At 31.7% G+C, this 12,663-nt stretch overlaps 1 pseudogene; it reads left to right on the top strand.

Annotated features, from left to right (window-relative positions):
- The first annotated feature begins 6,173 nt into the window (after positions 1-6,173).
- LOC115954541 lies at positions 6,174-12,663 on the top strand (annotated as a pseudogene).

Raw genomic sequence — 12,663 nt, 5'->3', positions numbered from 1 at the left:
CAGAAATGAAAAAAATTGTCAAAATATTATTGCTTTATTTACTTTTCTTATAAATACTTTCTTTAAATAGACTATTAATCATTGCCCTAGGAGCATCTATTAACATTTTCTTTTTTTAATAATCAAAGAGACCAAAAAATAAAAAGGGCAAACCCGGAAGGAAATTTTTTTTGATGAAGAAAGGAAGAATTGAATAAGCGTCAATGGGCCTTGTAATTTTATCATTAAAGCAAGGTCGTAAATCTAAACCCAACCTGAAAACAAGTTAATATTACAAGGTATAATACATATATTTGGATCATGAACAATGCGATTTTATTTTGTTTTCATTCTGACGAAGTCCAAAAATAATTTAAAGAAAGGCTTAGTACTAGTAGTACTGGGTACATCTCCGAAAGGCCCAAATTTGGATTGGGTTTAAGGACCAGATTTCTTGTATTGGGCACAGATATGTGGGCTTATCCTTACTTTTTTTAATTTGCTTTTTGAGATTTTTTTTTTTTTTTTTTTTTGAGTGTACAGAAACACTGATTTTTTTTTTTCTTTGTTTTTTAAGAATCGAGTAAGAATCGAGATTTTTTTTTTTTTTTTTTTTTTTTTTTTTTTTGAGAAACTTTGTCACTTTGTTTTATTGATAATTGAGTGTACTGAACTCAAGCACTGAATTTTGGTACAAGTGAATTATTTTTTCATGAAATGGTACAAGTGAATCATTGTTGTGAATCATTAACCTGATAATATTTTTTAAGATGTGAACCTTTTTTTTTTCTTTTTTGAGAATGTCTTAAGATGTGAACTTTAGCGATAGGATGACAAAAGATTCTCTCTATTATTGGACTAGACATTACATGCCAAGTATTTCAAGATTACTCATGACAAAAAGAAGTCTGCTGTGGTCAGTCAGCAGCTTCAACCTAATCCCTTTAATACCTTAAAAAGAAGGATATAATCATATAAGTAAGGAAACGGGAAAGCAAGTATTGATTTAGAAACTATATAGTTTATAAAAAAAATTTAAGGAAAAGAAAAATTATTTAATTGTTTTTTTTTACAACTGTTATATTTTCTATAAAAGTGGTATTAAAATTTTTTAAAAATTATTTATTAACAAATGTTATAAGGACACTCGTTACAAGATCCATATAAATATAATATCATAGTAGTTATATTACTTGCATAACAACAGTAAAATGAAGTTCTAAGAGAGACACAAATAACATCATTTTATTGAAAATTAAGTTAATATACTCCCCTCAAGCCACAAAAGAAACTTGCACGTATCTACCCAACTAGAACATGTGATAATCACGTGAGTAATGGTAATTAGGGGTGTTCACCAAATCACATTAATTGTAAAATTCGCATCAAAACCACTTGCAAAATGGCATAACCACACAGCACCACAACTAACAGTGCACCGCATCACATCGTACTAAATGATGCAATGTAGTTTACGGTTTTATGATAAGAAAACCACATAAACCGCACTGCACCTTCTCTATGTATTAATATATTTATTTTTTTAATATTAAAATATATTATTAATAGTTTAATAACCTTAGTTTTCAACAACAACAACAAAGTTTAATAACCCAAGCAAGTGTTGATGAGGAAAGCTAATCCAAAATAAAGAAAAACTAGCTCAATATTTTAAAACTTGACCCAAAACAAAGGGAAAAATCGATTTTTGGCTAGGCAAGAAAAGCTCAAAATTTGAAAAATATACCTGCTTCAAACCACATCTTATACATCGCACTGCACACGTGACTACAGAATTGAGATGCAGTGCGGATATAGTTTTGGCTAAGGTTAATTTCAAGAAACAAGACATGAGGTTAATTTCAAGAAACAAGACATGTGATATGCACGAGAATGAGTTTCAACAAAAGTTTTGATAAGCAATGAATATGATTAGTGAGCTTCAACAATCTTATAAGTGAATGTTTGAATTTTTTTTTTCTTCATCAATTTATAAGCTCAATGTATTAAAGGTTATTGTACCTGTGCATTACTCGATTGAATTTTAGGATCAATCATGTCATGGACCCAGCAAAGTTAATTTTACAATAGATTGAAGTGATTTCCTATGAGTGATGAAAAACATATTGGTGGGTTTATGAAAAAGTGGTGGGCAGAAAGCATCTACCACTCATAATCATCTACTTTTTATTCTTTTATTTTTGGCATGGTGAGTGCTCTAGTGTGCTAGACCATTTTTTTTTTTTTAATAAAAAAGAGTATCTAGAACTTTTTGAATATCTAACTATTTTTAGGAGAAATTCCTTGGGGGTGGCCCCAAGGTGCTAGCAAGAGATTTTGAAACCAAGATCTAATAAACATCATGAGTAGGGCTGGCAATGGGGTAGGGTGGGACGGGTTCAAAGGATGGGATCTTTGCCCCCGCCCCGCATGATAAGGAAAATTTTCTTGTCCCATCCCCACCTCTTGGGGCCCCGCGAAGCCTTGCTCTACCCCATAAAACTCTATTTCTTGTTAATTTGTCCACAATAATTACAATTTTTTTTTAATAAAACCTGTTTCGTTAGTAAAAATATATTTGAAATTACAAATAAGTTTATCCCATCAAATTAGACTAATTTTTAGCAAAAATTGAACAATATTATTAAAGTGTTTAACAAAACAATATCACAACAAAAACAAAAATCTCATAATACAAAACCAATGATTCAATAGTATATAAATTTGTTTATAATAAAGACAAAAGAAAATGTTAAATTGTTACCTTATTTCCAACTTTGCTAGAGAGAGAGAGAGAGGCAAAAAGTCTTATTGGGTATAATAAAATAAGCTAATAATATACTTGTTTAAATAGTAGAGTTTTAAGGTATGAAAAATTTACAATATAACTCTTATTAATGCGAGGCGGGGCGAAAATGGGGCAGGTCGGGTCTAAAATGTCTAAACTCATCTCCACCCTTCCCTATGATGTTGGGCTAAAATCTCCCCACATTCCTGTCCCACCACCTTTACGGGACAGGAAAAACCTACGTGGGGTGAAATAGGGAAAGACGGGTCAAGCAAAACAAGGTAAAATTGACATCCTTGATCATGAGGTTTTAAGAACCACTAAGCTAACTCCTTGAGGTTTAGTGTACTAGACTTAACACAACAGGAACATGCATCTAAAATTGACTATCTGTTCACATCACTTGCATGGCAGAATTAAAAATTATATGTAAATAAATTAATCTATATATATATTTTTTTGGAAGAAAATTGAAACTATATTATTATTTATTGAGTTGTGCAAGCACAATAGATAGTGCGTACATCTAATAATATTAGAATATTAAATTTAGAATATTAAATTTATTTTAAAAATTACTTGAAACTTTTACTAATATAATTTTAATTAAAATAAAGTTTTTAATCTTAGAATTTTGATAATGGAGTTTGTTTATGTAGAGTAAATTATTAGCAGTGGCGGAGCCAGGATTTTAGGTTAGGGGGGGCAAGATCAAAAGAGAGTAAAATTAATTCGAAAAAATATTAATTGATATTAATAAAAAAATAAATAAACAACTATATGCAAATGTAATTGTCATATACAATTAAAATTTGGGTTTGTAAAAAATATTTGGGTTTGAGACTGAAAAATGCTAGTGAGGAAAGAAAAAATTGCTATATGTAACAAAGGTGCTATGAGTAGTTCTAGACCATAAATTATTTCACAATATTTTTGCCAAAATTTTGATATGGCAGACTGTGAGTGATTAACAAATACTAACACATAAACTCACAATTTTTTTTTTTTTTTTTTAACAATCATACTCTGCCATGCAACAGTTAGGATAAAAAGTTGTGAAAAATTTTGTGGTCCTCAATTTTTTTTGAGGTGCTATAATGACTAGTGAGTGAGAGTAGTTTTTTTTTTTTCATAATTCTGTTCTACAAAATGGTGGTGGAAGTAGGAAATTGTTTTCCTACAGTGAACTAATACATAGTACAAGTACAATATGTATTTAAAAAAAGTTGATTGTCCTTGTGTATGCAAATAAGACCTTATACTATATATTACTTGAGAATTTTTGGGGCATAGGGGGGGCATTTGACCCCCTCGCCCCCCCTCCCTCCGCCCCTGATTATTAGTAATGGAGTTTGATTTATGATAAATTATCTTAATAATTAATAAAAGTGAAGAAACTTGCCTCAAAATGAAGATAGCCATTTTATATAACTATGACTTTCAGAACTTAATTTTTATTATATAATATGATGTGATTAGGTTAGTGTAGTTTTATTTTGTTAAAACTTTAATAATAAAGGCGTTTTGTTAGTTGTGTTTTAAATTCTCTAATTAAAATCAATAATAACATTGTATCTACCAATAAGTTATATTGTTGAATTTAATTATTGAAAAAGGACTATAAAAAAATAAAATCAAAATTTTGAATTTAATTGAGCTTTCTAATTTTTTATTAAATGGATTTTTTTTTTTAACTGAGTGAAGCTAAAGATACTATAAATTCTACTACATGAATTCTTCTATAAGCACAATAAAATCTCGCAATATTTTCATAATAGGTAAGGTGTCAACCCATCATAAATCAAAAAAAAAATATGAAAAAAAAAAAAAAATATGGGGAGATTTACCATAATTCAAAATAAAGGTGTTGGTGGTGTTCTAGGTTTTAGTTAGCTCAGTTAATAAAATTTCTTATCGTTGAATAAGAGATTTGATATTCGAGTGCTATCATCACAGAGCAGATGACATTGATGGAAATTCTATTGTATGTATCAAATAAATGTGTTGTAAAAATATTGCGAGGTTTTGTTGTATCCTTAAACTCTCTCTCTTACTACATGCATGGTCTTATAGTAAAATGTGTTGCTAATTACAAAAAAGTTTCAAATAATCATTTATAATTTATAATTGAATAGAACCAATCAATGGACAAAGCTTGGCTCCAACCATGAATAAAAAGATAACATGAATCCTTGTAACATGTAACACACATGGCTTGCTTAACCCCAATTAGCAAGGTGAATTATGTCAATTACACATGACTAGACATATTTCATATTCTTATTAGTGGTTCCTAAACCTTTTTTTTCTAATCATATTTATTTTTGCCTATTTTTTTTGTACTAAAATTTTGGAGCATCTCAACTACAACTTGTAATTTAAATGACAAAATTTAGTTACAAAATTGGTTATAGACTAAGACTACAACCTTACTAAATATTTTATTGGAGGTGAATTTTAATAAATCCACTATTGGATTATATTTTCTTCTTATATCTTTTATACTTGCAAAATTTCTAGAAAATTAAAAATTGGTAACTATGTCGTAAATAAATTGTTTAAGTATGAGTTTGGATAGCAAATGCAGTTGGTGTTTGCGTTTTCCCCTGGGTCTCATGCACTGTTTCATGGGACCCACAAGTTTTTTAATAAAACAAATGTAACTTTAAAATTGGGTCCCACAAGCATTATTCATAATTTAAAAATTATTTTACTGCAGTGTTTTCATCAATAAGTTTTCAGTAATAAGCGGTATCAAAACAGACCCTAAATTGCAAGTTTTTGTAGTTTAAAATTATGTATAAAATATAAACTTATAGATCATATTAGTATATAATATTCAATTGACATAAAATTTGACATGTGTATTAAGGGTGTAAAAAACATACAATTCAACGGTTAGATTTTTAAAATATGTAGTAATATTTATTTTATTGAGTAAGGTTGTAGCCTTAAGTTACAACCAATTTTTGTAACTAAACTTTGTCCTAATTTAAATCCATATAATTTAAATTTGACTACGGGTGTGTTTGAATACTACTTATTTTGTTGAAATTGAAAAATTATTGCTGAAAGTACTGTAAATAAAAGCAAAAGTTAGTTAAAATAGTACAGTGAAACCCATGAATAATAGCAAAAATAAACTGAATAGAAAAATAATTTTAATTTTTTATTTCAATCCAAATGTATACTTAAAAGTTTAAATTTGAAATTTAAACCCTTTTTTTTTTAGAAAGTTTCAATCTATGGTATCGTGACAGTTCTTTATCATTAGAGTAAGATACTAATTAGTTTTTAATGTATGCCTGAATTGAAACCATTTTTTTTTTTTTTTTTTAATCTATAGTTGCTGGTTATATATATATATATATATATATATATTTTATGAGTTGGTCTGAACCCAAAATTAAACTGAACTTCTTTCTCTCTCTCTCTCTAAAAACAAACTGAACTTTTCTCTTTTGCTACTCTGTTAATCTTGACTGTCTCATTGTCTCTTTCCTATATTGCCTTCACCGCCTTCAACCTTCATTACCGTCCGCAGTTCATATAGGCCAGGCAGCTCCTCCACTCCGGCGACCCTCCCCATCATTTGTAAAATTATATTCAAATAATCTGAAGAGAATTCACATGCTTGTCAACTGTAATCTCTTCAGATTGTTGCACCCACACGCACACCACCTGTTTGAAGTATTGTCACTTAGAAAATCCGTCCTCAAAATCAATAACTAGGTTGCATTTCAAGAACTTGGGTTTGTTTGGTTACGCATTCACTGCTTGTTTTCCAAAAAAATTACCAGCTTTATCTATAATTTTTAATGAATGAATTTGTAAATACAACTTTGGACAGAATTCAAGAAAGCAAATTTCATAAACAAATTAAAGTCTGGTAAGGATTTAGAGCTTTTGTTAAACTGATCTTAAAATTTTTCTTCCTTGAGCAGAAGAATTTTCCATATTCAACAGAGGCTTTAAGGTTGTTTGGTGGCATATAAAATGATAAAGAGTTTGGTCCTTCCTTGTAAAGTATGTATCTTCTTCTTTGTGTATTTTATCTTTTCTGGTAGAGTTTGTATAATCCTCATTATAGACTTTGCTTGATACCGGTTACACAATAACTAAAATTGTCGTTTTGAAATCTGTCTAACTAGTTCAATGAAATTTGAGAGTTGGAGACTGTTGGTAATCTTTTATTGTCAATCTGCTTTGACCATGTCCTTATGCAGTATATTATAATACCCACATCGAGAATCAGACAAAAGGAGCATGAACTTTACAGCTAATTCTGTTCTTTTTTTGTTTTTTATGTTTAGTGCTCAATCCATGTGGTGTACATGTTACACTCTTTTTTCTTAATTGCTTATAATCAGAATGGGTGCATCTTATTATGCCCCTCTTTAGCTCATCACCATCCTTTCTGACTTGAAAAAAACTATAGAATTAGTGCGTGTCTTCATTTCTTATTCACCTGCTCTGTTGTAGAACTGAAACATACACAAAAGCTGCTGCCTAATACACCAGAAATCACGTGAAAGATAAAAAGTGAGAGGGAAGAGGGAAGAAACTGTGGTTTGGATTTATTAAAAAACATTGTGTTTTTTTGTTGTAGGTCATATTAATTCACATATAATCACTATTCAGGATGAGTACAGCTTATTATGCCCATGTTTAGCTCACCACCATTCTTTCTGACTTGACAAAACTTTATTCTTAGAGTGTGTCTTCATTTCTTATATGTTTGTTGTAATATAGGCTTTGAAATTCGCCTTGGAGAAGTTTGAAGGGAATAAGCAATTAAGGTGCAAAGGACCTAAGATGGAGCTCACTCTAACACAACCTGATGATTGGCATCTTCATCTCCGTGATGGCGACCTTCTTGAAGGGGTTGTCTCTCACAGGTCAATACTTCATTGGCTATTCTTTTGAGGTTGACTTGCAAATTATTGTCTTTTGTGTCTGTGTGAGTGTGGATATGTCTCCTGAGTAAGACTAGGGTCTGAATACAGTTAATCATATTTTACTGAAAATTTAGAGTAACTTAATTCTCAATGATTATGATGTATTCTCTCTGGTAATTGTTACACCTATAGTGCAAGTCATTTTGGAAGGGCAATGGTGATGCCGAATCTGAAGCCCCCCATCACCACCACAGCTGCTGTTGTGGCTTATCGAGAATCGATCTTGAAGGTTCTGCCTGTCAATAGCAACTTCACTCCACTTATGACACTTTATTTGACAGATAAAACAAACCCAGAGGAGATCAAGCGTGCTAGTGAGTCTTGCTTATAATACTCAAGTGGGACATTTTTAATCAAATTACACTTGGACAATATGTTTGCAGCCTTACAATCATCATTATTGTTTTACTCGCAATTCAAACTTTTTCAAATACATATGAGACTATAATTGCTGCTTTACTTTTCTGTTCACAAATCCTCTTTGTTGCAAATTCTGATAGGAAATTGCCTCTGCTGTTACTTGTTGTTTGATATACTTGAAGCAATGTAAATATTAAAGATTATAAGAGAGAACGCTACCTGTTGGAAAAATGCAATTAATTTAATAAATTTGTTTTTTGCTCAACATGTTTCTGTTGCATGAGATTTAAGTTGATTATTGACATGTATTTGATCATTATGGGGCTAGGGCTTCATTGTTTTTGACTTTTATTTGATCACAGCCAATTTCCTTTGGGCCAAATGGCACACCCACAACCACTAATATGTGGTGGCGGGCAAGTATGGGACTTTGCTTCCCCTCAAGTTTTTACCTAGAAAATAAAAAGGTATTTGATTGTAGCATTCCTTCAAATCCTACACAGATATATGAACATCTTATTATTAAGAGAATACTGCCTGTAAGATTAGTATTTCATGATGGCTCTGTGATGCAGAATGTATTTGAAAGAGAATAGTGAATAAAAAGGCAGAATAGGAAAACCCAAGGCTTCACCACCCAAGGGGCTTGGAATCACCACCAAGCTGAAGAAGGGGAGAATAGCAAATAGAATTGAGGGAAAAGAGAAGAACAAGACAAATCCTAGGCTTCACCACTGAGTATTTTTGGGGAGATTGGAGACCTGAAACTTTGTTGGCAAGAACATGTTGCTTAAGATTGGTGCTTGTTAATAGCTTTTACTTCATAAGAGCAGTTTTTAATATCTTTTTATTGTTGTATGAAGATTTAATTGTAGCTGTTAATTTAGTAAGATGTATGTAGGCTGCTTCCTCTTGGCTCTTTCTTTAATTTTGTTGTTGTTGTTTTTTGTTTTTTTTTTTTTTTTAATTGAACTAATTTTCCCCCTCCACCACTTCTTTCTTTCAATCCTAAGTTCATGACGATGCTGATTCATTGACAGGAAGAACTGATGTTGTTTTTGCTGTGAAGTTGTACCCTGCTGGTGCTACAACAAATTCTCAAGATGGGGTGACAGATCTTTTTGGCAAATGTCTACCCGTGCTCGAGGAGATGGCTGTACAAAACATGCCTTTGTTGGTAATTTCACCATATTAACTTGTTCTTATCTGTATTTTTTAAGTGTTAGGCTGTTAGCCATGTCATTACTTTTCTACATCCCTTTTTTGGTTGTTCACATTCAAATTGAAACATTTTTTTAATGGCATTCTCTGAAAATTGAAAAAGGTTGACATGCTTAAAGTTTCAGTGAAGCAATTACTTGTTTCTGGATATTGTGCTAGGCTGCATTCAGCATCAACTTTGTGCAGTAGCTCATGGTTTGTTACAAGTTCTTTCATTCATATTTGACCCTTGTGTATGATGTCATGCATGTCATGTACAGCAGGATAAAACATTGTACAACATTTTATTGGAACTCCTAAGAAGTCACACCAATCTTTTAGCTTATGAATTCTGTTGAAGTTGATAATACTTAATACAGGACAAAAGCACTCTTATATGATTTCCAAAATTCTAACAGGCATCATCACATTTCACTGGCATAAAATTGAATTCATTGTAAGTTTTGAGCTTCTTCCAATGATGAATGAGTAAGCTTCTTAGAGCATTACATAAACTAAGCAAAATCTTAATGGATTTTGAGTAGAACACTGCAAAAAAATTTCCTTGTGATGCTTACCCATCTGTAGTAGACTTATTTTTCCCCAATAAAACATCTGTAGGAGACATTGATTAGCATATAAACCTTCATTTTTGAATGTGTGTGCTTCTTTATTCACAGGTTCATGGGGAGGTTACGGATACCAACGTTGACATATTTGATTGTGAGAAGGTATTTATTGAGACCATTTTAAAACCTTTAGTCCAGAGGCTTCCTCAGCTGAAGGTAGTGATGGAACATATCACTACCATGGATGCTGTTAGGTTTGTGCAGTCCTGCAAAGAAGGTATCCTTATTCACTTTTGTTGGAAGTTTTGCCTTCTGCCATTCTTTTCCCTTTATTTTCTTTTCCTTTTTCCCATTTAAAAAATGTATGCATTTTATCTTGCTTTAAATTTTAGGATCTGTTGCTGCAACTGTTACTCCACAGCATCTTCTTCTCAACAGAAATTCCCTCTTTCAAGGAGGATTGCAGCCACATAATTACTGCCTTCCAGTACTCAAAAGAGAGATCCACAATATGTTGCATTTAACATTTCCCACAAAGCTGCAATTGATTATTACCGTCTCCATATGCACTATCAAACTTCTAGGTCTAATTTGTTATGCACTTCCGAAATAATGAACAAGTTATGGCCCTGTAAATTATGCTCAGTGTCATTGCAAATGGCAGTCACATTGGTCCTGATGTCTACATACCTTATGGTGCTGACTAGGTGTTGTAAATATAAGATGAAAATTAAATGTGTTTCAATGTCCAAAATGATGTCTGACATGAGAGTTGACTGTGATATTTTTTTTTGGTTGTATTTGTTTAGTTTTACTGGCTAGAGGCGAGTTTGAAGGGCTCTTTTTTAGAAAGGTTCCCTATGCTAAAAAAACATAAAAAATCTCCTTGGTGATTGATTTCTAAGTTATTAGTTTCTAAGTTATAATTTCTTATAACCCATGTTATTTAGGAACTTAGCAATTCATAATGGTAAAAGGAAATTCTCCTTATGACTATGTTACCTTCATTTGTTTCTAATCTAGGAGATGCTATTGTTGCCGCTGTGACTAGTGGAAGCAAAAGATTTTTTCTTGGAACTGATAGTGCTCCTCATGAGAGATGAAGGAAAGAATGTCCTTGTGGATGTGCTGGTATATACAATGCTCCAGTTGCCTTATCACTGTATGCAAAGGTCTTTGAAGATGTAAGATATATATATATATATATATTTTTTTTTTTTTTAATTTTTAATTTTATTATTTGTTATATTTATTATTAATTCCTAGTTTGTTTATTCTTCCTATTTTTCATTTTTGTATATATTTTATATAAAGAAACTTGAACTTAATGCACCCTCATTCTCTTTTCCCGATTTCCTGACTAGGCACTACCTTGACCATTGACATTGATGCTTTAAGGATGTTTGAACCTCCAGCCTCTCTGAATGGTCTTTTAGTACCTACCCTATATATTCTGATTAAGTGGCCAGGTTGGCTTTTGGAAAGAGGATAGTTGATGGGTTTTTGGAAAGAGGATAGTTGATGGTTTACCATCTTTGGAGTCTAAAAAGTTATGTCTAACAGGAAAAGACATATACCAGGACATGCTAAACTAACTACTAAAATTTTGAGCCTAAAACTTATTATGACTATAGGGAAATTTAATATGGTGTGCATGCAATAAAATTCTATGTTTGAAATAATATGGAAGGTTATGTCAGAATGAATTCTAACCCAACAAAAGGGGATGTGTTATGAAAAAACAAACTGCTTTTTGCAAATTTTAAGTGATGTGTAGTTGATTTGGTTTTATGAGTTTGGATTGAATTGGAGAAATCAGTTCAGGCTTCCTGCATTTTTATTGAGCTCCTGTATGGCTCAACTCATTCAGGTCTAGTGAGCTTTTAGGTTATGATAGGATCATCCCAAATTCTAGCACAAAGTGCACACGGTACAAATCTAAGATGACAACATACAATTTACAAATTACTATAAGATTTCCTGTGTGTGTGGACATCGCAAGTATAATTCATTGATTAAGGTTAAGGAACTAAGAGAAATATGATTTTTCAAATTGCCCTTTTGGAGACAGGAATGCGTGTCTTTCAAGAGAAAAAGAATTTGTTACTTAGATTTTCCGGAACTTGGTTTTTAATCCTCTGAAAAGTGAAGTAGGTTCATTCATTGACATTATTCAGCATCTTATTGTTGGATCCACACTGACTTGTTCTTGTTTGATGTGTCCAATTGTCGGAGTGCATATGCTGTCTTTGGGATATTAGTGTGTAAATTACTGTATTATGATGAACTTTGTATGAGATTGATCAAATACTTGAGATAATTTTTTTACTCTACATCCTAAGCAATTCTTAAAGATGGTGATAATGACTGCAAGAAATTAATAACATCATGCTAGCTTTATTTACTAGTCATTTGCCTATTTCAGGCAGGTGCGCTTGACAAGCTAGAGGCGTTTACAAGCTTCAATGGACCAGACTTCTACGGGCTTCCAAGAAACACATCAAAAATTAAAATGACCAGGACTCCATGGAAGGTACCGGAGTCTTTCTCCTTTTCTTTTGGAGATATCATTCCAATGTTTGCAGGCGAAACACTTGAGTGGCAGCCATCCTTCATGTAATTTAAATTTTATTGATTTTGGTATTTTGTTGTTTCTTATTTATCTTTTTTAAATAGACTGGTGTAATGGAATTATGACTTCATGAAACTTTTTCTGGTTAAAATTAGAAGTGGACCAAATTTGGTCCTCTTTGAAGTTATAATGTACTAAAAAGTTAATTTTTAAGAAGAAAGAAACGCTTTGAGTCTA

This window comes from Quercus lobata, chromosome 8 (genome assembly GCF_001633185.2).
Source record: "Quercus lobata isolate SW786 chromosome 8, ValleyOak3.0 Primary Assembly, whole genome shotgun sequence".
Classification (NCBI taxonomy): Eukaryota; Viridiplantae; Streptophyta; class Magnoliopsida; order Fagales; family Fagaceae; genus Quercus; species Quercus lobata.
This window is presented reverse-complemented; position numbering and strand designations above follow the sequence as displayed.